This window comes from Nerophis ophidion, linkage group LG12 (assembly GCF_033978795.1).
Source record: "Nerophis ophidion isolate RoL-2023_Sa linkage group LG12, RoL_Noph_v1.0, whole genome shotgun sequence".
Classification (NCBI taxonomy): Eukaryota; Metazoa; Chordata; class Actinopteri; order Syngnathiformes; family Syngnathidae; genus Nerophis; species Nerophis ophidion.
Window position 1 is genome coordinate 6,164,850 of NC_084622.1, and position 13,341 is coordinate 6,178,190.

The window sequence follows — 13,341 nt, forward strand, 5'->3', positions numbered from 1 at the left end:
AGTCTTGTTCACGAATGAGGGAAGAGTGGATCGTGAGCTCTCAATTTACCGGTCGATCTACGTTCCCATCCTCACCTATGGTCATGAGCTTTGGGTCATGACCGAAAGGTTAAGATCACGGGTACAAGCGGCCGAAATGAGTTTCCTCCACCGGGTGGCGGGGCTCTCCCTTAGAGATAGGGTGAGAAGCTCTGCAATCTGGAAGGAACTCTAAGTAAAGCCGCTGCTCCTCCACATCGAGAGGAGCCAGATGAGATGGTTCGGGCATCTGGTCAGGATGCCACCCGAACGCCTCCCTAGGGAGGTGTTTAGGGCACGTCCAACCAGTAAGAGGCCACGGGGAAGATCCAGGACGCGTTGGGAAGACTATGTCTCCCGGCTGGCCTGGAAACGCCTCGGGATCCCTCGGGATCCCCCGGGAAGAGCTAGACCAAGTGGCTGGGGAGAGGGAAGTCTGCTTAGGCTGCTGCCCCCGCGACCCGACCTTCGATAAGCGTAAGAAGATGGATGGATGGATGGATGATTGATTGATTGAAACTTTTATTAGTAGATTTCGCAGTACACTACACATTCTGTAATTTTGACCACTAAATGGTAACACCCGAATAAGATTTTCAACTTGTTTAAGTCGGGGTCTACGTTAATCAATTTATGGTACAAAAATATACTACCAGTATAATACAGTCATCAAACAAGTTAATCATCAGAGTATATACATTTAAATATTTACATTATTCACAATCCCGGGGGTGGGATGCGGAGAGGGTTGGGGCGGGTGGGTTATTTTGGGTTGCTCTCAATATGCTTTCTGAGCTCACTATGTTCACCGATCTCTGTACATATCCTACGAAGTGAGACCTACACTGTTACAATGTCCATTTCTCCGATGATATAATTGTTGATGACTGAAGATGTATATACATTTGATCATTTACATTTGATTATTTACAATCTGGGGAGGTGGGATGTGATGGGGGGAGTTTTAGGGTTGTAGCTGCCTGGAGGTGTTCATTTAGGAGGATTGCGATGCACTCTCTTTTACACCTGTTGGGAGTGCATTACATTACTCATTCTCCTGCTATGCCACATCATAGCAGGAGAATGAATTAAGACCTTTTTTCAGATCGAAATCCGGGTTAGACATGGTTTGTGGCGCTCCTTCCGGTGTTATGGTATTGCGTTCATTTACGTTATGGAAGTAGTTTGACCTGTACTTCAGTATCAGGGGGGTTTAGCAAATTTTATAGACTAGGCTCAGTGCAAATTGTTTTACTCTGTCCTCCACCTTGAGCCAGCCCACCTTGGAGAAGTAGGTAGGAGTGAGGTGTGAGCTGGGGTGGAGGTCTGGAAGTAACCTGACTAGCTTGTTCTGGGATGTTTGGAGTCTAGATTTGAGGGTTTTGGAGGTCCTGGGGTACCAGAAGGTGCATGCGTAATTGAAAAAGGGTTGAATGAGAGTTCCCGCTAGAATCTTCGTGGTGCTTTTTTGATTACCTTGGTTGCCATTTTATCACAGGAAATATTAGCCTCTAGAATGGAACCTAGGTGGGTGACCTCATCTTTCCTGGTGATAACAATGTCACCCACTTGAATAGTGAAGTCACTGACTTTCTTAAGGTTGATTTTGGCTGTTGGCTTTGGGTTTAGCTGTTTTACGGGTGCAGAAGGTTAGATAGTGGTCGCTAAGACCGCAGATCATGACCCCACTATTTTTTATGCTAGGCCGGTCTGATGTGAGAATAAGATCTATAGTTGATTGGGTGGAATCACACACCCTTGTAGGTAGTGTTATTAGCTGGGTGAGACCGTGCAGATTACAAAGCTTGCTATAAGATTTGAAGACAAGCGCATCTCTGCCTTGAATATCTGTGTTCAGTTTTCCAGTTATAATTTTCTCCATGTTGTCTACTTCAGCTAACTCCTCGAGAGCACCATAGAAATCACTCTGATTAGGGTGTCTGTATACAGTTCTTAAAAGTACCGGCTGAGTGTTTTTGAATTTGATTTCCACCCACACAGATTCAAGGGCATTGTGGTTGAGATCAGTGCGAGTTATGCAGGGTTTCCCGCTGCGCTTTGTTGCTAAGGCGGCCGCCTTAACAACAAAGAGCCCCCGCCTAAGCTAAAGTCTTAACAAGCTGCTCCGCTTCAGTTTGCCTCTGTCTTTGTCAGTACTCTCTGCAGCACCCAGCATTGTCCCACCCACTGAACCATCTGATTGGTTACACGCAGAGCGGTAACAGCAAATCAGCAGTGCGTATTCAGAGCGCATGGAGTCTGTGCTCCAGCGTCGTGATGAGCAGATAGATGTTTAATATTGTAAATTAGTAAACTAAACCGGCCATATTGGCATGGGTTGCAATGTTAATATTTCATCATTGATATATAAACTATCAGACTGCGTGGTCAGTAGTAGTGGGTTTCAGTAGGCCTTTAAAATCTCATTTGCGAAACATTTGTACAATTTTTTAAAGGACCGCAAGGCAATTTTTTGTTAGCCTGTCAACGGAGTTCCTCGTCCATTGTATGTTAGCATTAAGCTAAATAACATTTGCTCAAGAAAATACCAATATTTGGATACAAACACAGACTGTCATACAGGAATGTTTTTTAAATATTTTACTGAACTGCAAGTTATTGATATGCTCAAAACTTGGTGACAACCACATGAACACGGAAAGTTTCAAAAACACATATTTGGTGTTAAAACAATTTCCATCCACACAAGTGTAGTTTCCGAACTGTCTATGTCTACACACAGACATACACCTTCCTTCATGCACATTTTGTCCAATCAGAAGCTTGAAAAAAGCAACAATGGATGACTTGGTGGCATTGCACCTCCTATTATGTTTATTTTGATATACTAGACATACAATGACATGTACCTTATCTCTAATAGTGGTTAGAGTGTCCACCCTGAGATCGGTAGGTTGTGAGTTCAAACCCCGGCCGAGTCATACCAAAGACTACAAAAAATGGGACCCACTGCCTCCCTGCTTGGCACTCAGCATTAATGCTTGGATTTCAGAACCAGAATCAGAATCAGCTTTATTGTCATTACGCAGGGGGTTAAATCACCAAAAATGATTCCCGGGCGCGGCCACTGCTGCTGCCCACTGCTGCTGCCCGCTGCTCCCCTCACCTCCCAGGTGGTGATCAAGGGTGATGGGTCAAATGCAGAGAATAATTTCGCCGCACCTGGTGTGTGTGTGGCAATCATTGGTACTTTAACCTTTTAACTTTCAAACCAGCCTGCACGTACACAGCCCTGGGAACATAAAGAGCGAATGCAGACCTGTGCTGCTAAAACCTAACACTCATACAATTTCAAACGTGTTCAGCAACATGGTGATGAATTAATGTGCAGTGAAGTGTATATTGTTTCTAAAATCAGCACAAACTAAAGCCAAGGAAATCATTTAATCATGTATATAATGATATGGTACATGTGTAATGAAGTGTATATTGTCTTTAACATCAGTACACACTACAAGGAGGAGGCTACTTTGTTTTTTTTTAGTTGCTTGGTCGCTTTTTAGCACGGTCGCGCTCGGCTCTTCTACAAAAATGGAAGAAAGACACGTAAGTTAACTTCATGATTTGTCGTTGCACCATTCTTGTGACACAGAGCAAAAAGTCTTGCTTGTCAAAGTTATCCCATCAGGTGGACGTTCCACTGCGATCATATCCAAAACAACTGACAGTCATTTGTGCCGGCAGGAGTGTCGCAAAGCCCATTTCCATGTCTTTTTTTATCAATGATGAGTGAAAAGCGCATTTTTATGTTCAAACATACATTTAGTCATCTTATAGTGTGTTTAAAGCCAGCAAGGCAGTGTTGTTGAGTCGGGAAATGACAGCACACAACCGCAGCGTCATCGCAAGTCTCGTTTGTGCCGTGGACGCGCATAAGCTAAACGGAGACTTTTGGAACACTACACTTTGGCCAACCTTTGCAACATTCTGCGTTTTTAAAGACAAAAGTATGCGTCTGCTTGTGGACAAGATGCATAAACGCAGAGATAAGTATGCATTCATGAAGTATCTGTGTTTGTGTACAGGTACTAAATGATAATGTAGTAAACACACTTGTGAACATAGTGCAGTTTAAAATTGTATTTACTCTTTTTTAGTTGAACAAGGGCAGCACGGTGGAAGAGGGGTTAGTGCGTCTGCCTCACAATACGAAGGTGAGTAGTCCTTGGGATGTTCCTGTGTGGAGTTTGCATGTCCTCGTCGGACTGCGTGGATTCCGTCCGGGTACTCCGGCTTCCTCCCATCTCCAAAGACATGCACCTTGGGATAGGTTAATTGGCAACACTAAATTGGCCCTAGTGTGTGAATGTGAGGGTGAATGTTGTCTGTCTATATGTGTTGGCCCTGTGATGAAGTGGCGACTTGTCCAGGGTGTAAACCGCCTTCCGCCCGATTGTAGCTGAGATAGGCACCAGCGCCCCCTGCGATCCCAAAAGGGAATAAACGGTAGACAATGGATGGATGGATGGATGGATGGATAGGTGAACCAGTTGTTGAAACAAACAAGCTTTTTCACTTTTTTCAGTTGACAAAGTGGATCTTCTTTTTTTGGTACAATGCGTCCCAGCTCCTTGTGATTACTTACATATGTCCAACGTTCTCAAGTAAGCAATATAAATTCACATTCTGTCCATAGCTGCAAGTTGACGCTCTTGTTTCATCTCAAGATGGCGGTGGCCTGCGGCATCAGAAGCTTGTGGTAGCGATGGAACTTTTTTGGCAAATACATCAGTCTTTTTTGTGTAGTGCAGTCGGTTTATCCATGCTGTAGTCGTGCTTCTCCAAAATAGGACGGATCAGCAGTTGTGATATGAATGACATCTTCTTGCAGGACTTGGTCTTCACAGTTGTTAGATGTCCTCTATGTGGTGGCTGTCCGTTTAGAAAAGGCATTTGTTTAACTTAACTGTTCTACTTTTGTTGGCAACACTGATGCAGGTAAACTGCCAGGTTAGCAATCTCCTCTGCTTTGATTGATTGACTGATTGAAAGTTTTATTAGTAGATTGCACAGTTCAGTACATATTCCGTACAATTGACCACTAAATGGTAACACCCGAATAAGTTTTTCAACTTGTTTAAGTCAGGGTCCACGTTAATCAATTCATCGTAGTGTTTGATGTAGCATTCGTGCTATCCTCGAGTACGTGATTAGCTTAGCCAATAAGTTATGTCATTTTTATGTAAAGTTCTGTTTTGAAGTGAAATAGTAAGTGTAACAATACGCTCGTCTAACAGGTTAAGCCTTAACCCGGATGTTATTAATCTTCACTCATATAGGGCAATGCGATAATAATTTTTTTATTCCTCACATGCGTTAACACGTTAACGTTGATAGCTCTAAAGATAATAAATGCCTTTATAGCCAATTATGCAAATTACTCGATGAAATCAAATTGACCCAGCCTCTGGTTATGCTACCACCACATCCTTAACCTTGTCCCCACTGCCACAAACAGATTGCTAATCTGCGGGAAACACTGTAAATGCTAATAATTAACATTAGGATATTCTTATTTGGAGCGCTAACTAATTGAAACAGCGCCTCTGCTGGCAGTACAAGGTACCACAGTACACCTCCATTTTCTCTCCACCCTTTTTAAAGAGCTAATAGTATCTACAGTATGTCCATATCATTGTGTAGAAAAGAGACATAATTACATGAGCTCGCATGGCGCTGATCTGAGGTCTTGTTACATGACCTTACCTGAGACCCTTCAGCAAATTGTTTTTGACCCCAATCAGGCTGCTGATGACAGTCCGCTGCAAACCGACCTGACATTGACACACACACACACACACACACACACACACACACACACACACACACACACACACACACACACACACACACACACACACACACATACTGTATATTGTCATCTCCACAACATGCACACACACACACACACACATACTGTATATTGTCATCTTCACAACATGCACATTCGTGGTCATAGAGGGTCAGCAGCCATTAGATGAAAGCTTCCTGCTTATGTAGTTATGTTTAAACTACTCATGTCACCTCAAAACGCAACGGGACAGAGAGGTCAAAAATCCTGATGATTAATTATGTTTTATAGACACACTGAAATGACTTGCGTACGCCATGTCATGTCGTCTTTTTAAATTACGATGACAACTCTGACTTTTTGGGAAACCGCAAGGAAAATGGTACAATAATTAGAGAGATTGTCTTGTTAGCTTCCTGCTTATGTAGTTATGTTTAAACTACTCATGTCACCTCAAAACGCAACAGGACAGAGAGGTCAAAAATCCTGATGATTAATTACGTTTTATAGACACACTGAAATGACTTGCGTACGCCATGTCATGTCGTCTTTTTAAATTACGATGACAACTCTGACTTGTTGGGAAACCGCAAGGAAAATGGTACAATAATTAGAGAGATTGTCTTGTTAGCTTCTTGCTTATGCAGTTATGTTTAAACTACTCATGTCACCTCAAAACGCAACAGGACAGAGAGGTCAAAAATCCTGATGATTAATTATGTTTTATAGACACACTGAAATTACTTGCGTACGCCATGTCATGTCGTCTTTTTAAATTACGATGACAACTCTGGCTTGTTGGGAAACCGCAAGGAAAATGGTACAATAATTAGAGAGATTGTCTTGTTTACAAAATGTAATATATATATATATATACATTCAGCATATATATATATATATATATATATATATATATATATATATATATATATATATATATATATATATATATATATATATATATATCAATCAATCAATCAATGTTTACTTATATAGCCCTAAATAACTAGTGTCTCAAAGGGCTGCACAAACCACTACGACATCCTCGGTAGGCCCACATAAGGGCAAGGAAAACTCACACCCAGTGGGACATCGGTGACAATAATGACCCAGTGGGACGTCGGTGACAATGATGACTATGAGAACATGATACTGTGAAAGATCAATCCATAATGGATCCAACACAGTCGCGAGAGTCCAGTCCAGAGCGGATCCAACACAGCAGCAAGAGTCCCGTTCACAGCGGAGCCAGCAGGAAACCATCCCAAGAGGAGGCTGATCAGCAGCGCAGAGATGTCCCCAGCCGATACATAGGCGAGCAGTACATGGCCACCGGATCGGACCGGACTCCCTCCACAAAGGAGAGTGGGACATAGAAGAAAAAGAAAAGAAACGGCAGATCAACTGGTCTAAAAAGGGAGTCTATTTAAAGGCTAGAGTATACAGATGAGTTTTAAGGTGAGACTTAAATGCTTCTACTGAGGTAGCATCTCGAACTGTTACCGGGAGGTCATTCCAGAGTACTGGAGCCCGAAATGAAAAAGCTCTACAGCCCGCAGACTTTTTTTGGGCTTTGGGGATCACTAATAAGCCGGAGTCCTTTGAACGCAGATTTCTTGCCGGGACATATGGTACAATACAATCGGCAAGATAGGATGGAGCTAGACCGTGTAAGAGAGTATTAAGACCATACCTTCTGTCAAAAATGATTTATGGGGGGTCATAAATCAATGATTTATGAGGGGTCAAGGTCAAAGGTCAATGATTTATGAGGGGTCAAGGTCAAAGGTCAATGATTTACGAGGGGTCAAGGTTAAAGGTCGAGTTCAAAGGTCAAGTTCAAAGGTCAGGGTCAAATGTCAAGGTCAAGTGGGTGTGGCTTACCCCGGAAGAGGGTGGAGTTAAGACCTGCGGTGGGAGTGGTTAAACCAGGAAGAGGGTGGAGTTTTAACCAGAAAGAGGGCAGAGTTAAGACCTGCGGTGGGAGTGGTTAAACCAGGAAGAGGGTGGAGTTAAGACCTGACGAGGGAACAAAGGAGGGTTCAGTTTTTTAAGAAAGCTTGAGAATGTCATCTGAGCAGCATGTGACCATCCATTTGACAGTTTAAATGTTTACGATCGTTTGAAACAACAGGTCAGTTTGGGGACAAAGGTTAAGGTTAACCATATGTTTGACCCTGCTTCGATGTATTGATGGCTGGGAATGTTACGTGTGGAGATGTGGACACGCACGCACTTCACACACGCACACACACACACACACACACACACACACACACACACACACACACACACACACACACACACACACACACACACACACACACACACACACACACACACACACACGCACACACACGCACACACACACACACCCCATTACCTCCGTTTTTACCACGTTATTAGACAATGGTTTAACTCCGTTTAAGCATTTAAACGTTAAAAGCATTGCACGTGTACGACGATGTAATACCTTTTTTTTTTAACAGCCGATGACGACGAAGTGAAAGACGAAGAACTTTGTTTGATCGATCTTACAAAGTTGGAAGATGATTATCGAGGTGTGTTTAAACCTTCGAATTATTTAATATTATGTGTATTCATTATTTTGTTTTATAGAGGATTCGCCGGAAGAGACCAACGCGATCCCTTTAACCCAATCGCAGTCTGGTGAGTCAAATAATTCTCATTTTTACAAGAAAAAAAACATGCGGTATACAATACATATATACATATATCTACTTACAGATTTTCCGTTTACATCTCCTGCTCGCTGGTCTCCCTTAACGCTGGCGGGTCCGTCAACGGCCATTCCAGGCAGAGGAGAAGGCTTGATTGCGCCAAAGACTCCAGACATCGAATCCTTGCTCCGAGGGGAAATCATCGAAAACGACGGTGAATGTCCGACAGGCACCCGCTGTAAGTTTTTCTCGTTTTCTGTAAGCTTTTTAAGATTCTCAGGAGCTTTAAAGGGCTCCTCTCATTCCAATGTCTTTCGCTCAAATGAATTTCCCGCCAGGAGTAGTAGGCGGGGTCCGGGGGAAGGAGGGGGTGGGTTTATTTCCGGCTATGCTTGCATGAGTGGAGATGACAGCGCCACATGTGGTTAAAGCCGGTATATATATATTTGTTTAATTTTTTTTTTTTTTTTTTTTTCCACAGGCAACAAACGCAGGAGGAAGCGTAGATGCGCCCGCCAGCTCGACAAACATGATAGAAACAGAAGAAGGCTGAAACAGTACTATCGTATACTGGCTCGCACTCTCATGAAGATGGCAGACATGATTTGATACATACTGGTTTGTTATATCTGTTCCATTCGAATTATTTTTTCTTTTTTTTTCTTTAGAGAAATATAATGGGTGTAGTTCCATCTGAATTAGATGTAGTTATTGTAGAAGATGAAGACATTTGTAATCATCATTTAGATCCAAACAACCAGATAGAATGGGAACCAAACGATGATCCGTCTTTGCAAGATGATATTAATGTGTTAAATTCAAACACAAACACACAAGCCTCTACACAGCATCACGAGGTGTTGGGAGGGGCGACACCCTCGGGGGAATGTTTGGATTTTTCGGAGGTGGTGGGGGTCATGCAGAACCAACCGTCAACGGCTGACCAATCAATTTCAAATGAGACCCAGAGGGGTGATGACCTGTTGTTTCAAACGATCGTAAACATTTAAACTGTCAAATGGATGGTCAGTTGCTAGGTTACACTGTGTTCTGCGATAGTTTCTCCATCTGTTTAAATATGTTTTCGTGAGGTATGGAAGTTGTTTCAAACGATCGTAAACATTTAAACTGTCAAATGGCTGGTCAGTTAAAACTGAACCCTCCTTTGTCCCCAAACTGACCTGTTGTTTCAAACGATCGTAAACATTTAAACTGTCAAATGGCTGGTCAGTTGCTATTCATACGACATTCTCAAGCTTCCATAAAAACTGAACCCTCCTTTGTGCCCAAACTGACCTGTTGTTTCAAACGATCGTAAACATTTAAACTGTCAAATGGATGGTCAGTTGCTAGGTTACACTGTGTTCTGCGATAGTTTCTCCATCTGTTTAAATATGTTTTTGTGAGGTATGGAAGTTGTTTCAAACGATCGTAAACATTTAAACTGTCAAATGGCTGGTCAGTAAAAACTGAACCCTCCTTTGTCCCCTCTTCTGGTCTTAACGATGTGTGCGTACGAATGTGTGTGTGTGTGTGTGTGTGTCTGTGTGTGTGTGCGTGTGTGTGTGTGTGTGTGTGTGCGTGTGTGCGTGTGTGTGCGTGTCCACATCTCCCCACGTCACAAAAACTTCCCAATCCACGGTAGATAACGATGAAAATATCGAGAAAGGGCTTCCGTCTCTTCTTTCTTTTAGCTGAAATAAGCAGATATCACCTATTTCGTATCTGAATACAAATCCAAAAGATCCCTCCATCCCGTACGCTTCCAAGTCCCATTTCTCACGCAAAGACTCAGTCGGTGGCATCTGAATACGATTTAGAAACACTCGACTTTTTTGCGGAGCGTCAATGTAAGTTTTATTATTTTTATAAATCGACACAGGCGTTTCACTAATCATGACCGAATCGAACAAAGTCTTTACGCTAACGTATAAAGCTCCAAATAATGACTAAGCCTTACACCACCCTTTTGTACCCCTCCTCTGCGTGTGTGTGTGTGTGTGTGTGTGTGTGTGTGTGTGTGTGTGTGTGTGTGTGTGTTTGTGTGTGTGTGTGTGTGTGTGTGTGTGTTTGCGTGTGTGTGCGTGTCCACATCTCCACACGTAACATTCCCAGCCATCAATACATCGAAATCTGGAAGTTGTTTCAAACGATCGTAAACATTTAAACTGTCAAATGGATGGTCACATGCTGCTCAGATGACATTCTCAAGCTTTCTTAAAAAACTGAACCCTCCCTTGTTCCCTCGTCAGGTCTTAACTCCACCCTCTTCCTGGTTTAAGCACTCCCACCGCAGGTCTTAACTCTGCCCTCTTTCTGGTTAAAACTCCACCCTCTTCCTGGTTTAACCACTCCCACCGCAGGTCTTAACTCCACCCTCTTCCAGGGTAAGCCACACCCACTTGACCTTGACATTTGACCCTGACCTTTGACTTTGACCCTTGACCTTGACCCCTCATAAATCATTGACCTTTGACCTTGACCCCTCATAAATCATTGATGTATGACCCCTCATAAATCATTTTTGACAGAAGGTATGGTCTTAATACTCTCTCGTGTAGTATTTTATACGTAAGTAGTAAAACTTTAAAGTCACATCTTAAGTGCACAGGAAGCCAGTGCAGGTGAGCCAGTACAGGCGTAATATGATCAAACGTTCTTGTTCTTGTCAAAAGTCTAGCAGCCGCATTTTGTACCAACTGTAATCTTTTAATGCTAGACATGGGGAGACCCGAAAATAATACGTTACAGTAATCGAGGCGAGACGTAACAAACGCATGGATAATGATCTTGGCGTCTTTAGTGGACAGAATGGAGCGAATTTTAGCGATATTGCGGAGATGAAAGAAGGCCGTTTTAGTAACGCTTTTAATGTGTGCCTCAAAGGAGAGAGTTGGGTCGAAGATAATACCCAGATTCTTTACCGTGTCGCCTTGTTTAATTGTTTGGTTGTCAAATGTTAGAGTTGTATTATTAAATAGAGTTCGGTGTCTAGCAGGACCGATAATCAGCATTTCCGTTTTTTTGGCGTTGAGTTGCAAAAAGTTAGCGGACATCCATTGTTTAATTTCATTAAGACACGCCTCCAGCTGACTACAATCCGGCGTGTTGGTCAGCTTTAGGGGCATGTAGAGTTGGGTGTCATCAGCATAACAGTGAAAGCTAACACCGTATTTGCGTATGATGTCACCTAGCGGCAGCATGTAGATGCTGAAGAGTGCAGGGCCAAGGACCGAACCCTGGGGAACTCCACACGTTACCTTAACGTAGTCCGAGGTCACATTGTTATGGGAGACACACTGCATCCTATCAGTAAGATAAGAGTTAAACCAAGACAGGGCTAAGTCTGACATACCAATTCGTGTTTTGATACGTTCTAATAAAATATTATGATCGACAGTATCGAAAGCAGCGCTAAGATCGAGGAGCAGCAACATAGATGACGCATCAGAATCCATCGTTAGCAATAGATCATTAGTCATTTTTGCGAGGGCTGTCTCCGTGGAGTGATTTGCCCTGAAACCGGATTGAAAGGTTTCACATAGATTGTTAGACGCTAAGTGTTCATTTAACTGCTCCGCAACAATTTTTTCGAGGATTTTTGAAATAAAGGGAAGGTGAGACACCGGTCGGTAGTTTACCATGAGGTCAGGATCGAGGTTAGGTCTTTTAAGAAGAGGATGAATAACCGCTTTTTTGAATGCTAGGGGAACAGTGCCCGAGGAAAGTGATAAGTTTATAATATTTAGCACTGATGGACCTAATAATACAAAGAGCTCCTTGATCAGTTTCCCAGGAAGAGGGTCAAGTAAACATGTTGTTTGTTTTATTCCATTTACACGTTGTAACAATTCCTCTAATGTTATTTCCTCAAAACGAGAGAAACTATTTTGGAGGGCAGTATCCGCCGTATATACAATCGTGTCAGTGTTAATAGAACCCCGTTGTAGCTGGGACGCATTGTCTTTAATCTCCTTTCTAATGACTTCAATTTTCTTACTAAAGAATTGCATAAAGTCATCAGCTGAGTGGGTTAAGCTACTGGAAGGAGTCCCTTGTTGGGTTAGCGATGCTACCGTACTAAACAAAAATTTAGGATCGTTTTTATTATGGTGGATGAGATTTGAGTAATAATTAGCTTTAGCTAAGGTAAGCATGCGTTTATAAGTTATTAAACCATCACTAAATGCTTGATGGTGCACCTCAAGTTTAGTCGTGCGCCATTTGCGTTCCAGCTTTCTACATAATAATTTCTGAGCTCTAGTTTCTTCTGTAAACCACGGGGTGCGCTTTTTTGGAGCCTTTTTTAACTTTAGCGGTGCTATGTTATCAATGGTTTCGCGCAGGGCGTCGTTAAAGTTGTTAGTGAGGTTATCAATAGAGCCCACATATTTTGGGAATGGTGCTATTACCGAGGGCAGTAGGTCAGCAAGAGTTGTCGTTGTGGCCGTATTAATGTTGCGGCTGCTATAGCAGTTATTATTATTATTAGTTTGACGAACATGCGTCTGAACCTCGAATTTTATAAGGTAATGATCGGACAATACTTTAGTATACGGGAGTATCGTAACTTTGGAAGCGGTGATACCCCTGACAAGCACTAGGTCTATCGTATTACCGTTGCGATGCGTGGGTTCATTTATTATTTGTGTGAGACCACAGCTATCAATTATAGTCTGGAGCGCTACGCACGGTGGGTCCGATGGGGTATTCATATGGATATTAAAGTCCCCCATTATGATTATATTATCGGCGTGTGTCACTAGATCAGCAACGAACTCTGAGAATTCATTGATAAAGTCCGAACAGGGCCCTGGGGGGTGGTAGATA

The 13,341-nt window shown here is 42.7% G+C and overlaps 1 long non-coding RNA gene across 1 annotated transcript; it reads left to right on the top strand.

Annotated features, from left to right (window-relative positions):
* Positions 1–8,289: 8,289 nt before the first annotated feature.
* On the top strand, positions 8,290–9,480 carry LOC133563768 (uncharacterized). Its single transcript, XR_009809101.1, has 4 exons — positions 8,290–8,391; positions 8,450–8,500; positions 8,579–8,749; positions 8,993–9,480. It is a non-coding gene; the product is annotated as an uncharacterized LOC133563768 (long non-coding RNA).
* Positions 9,481–13,341: the final 3,861 nt, after the last annotated feature.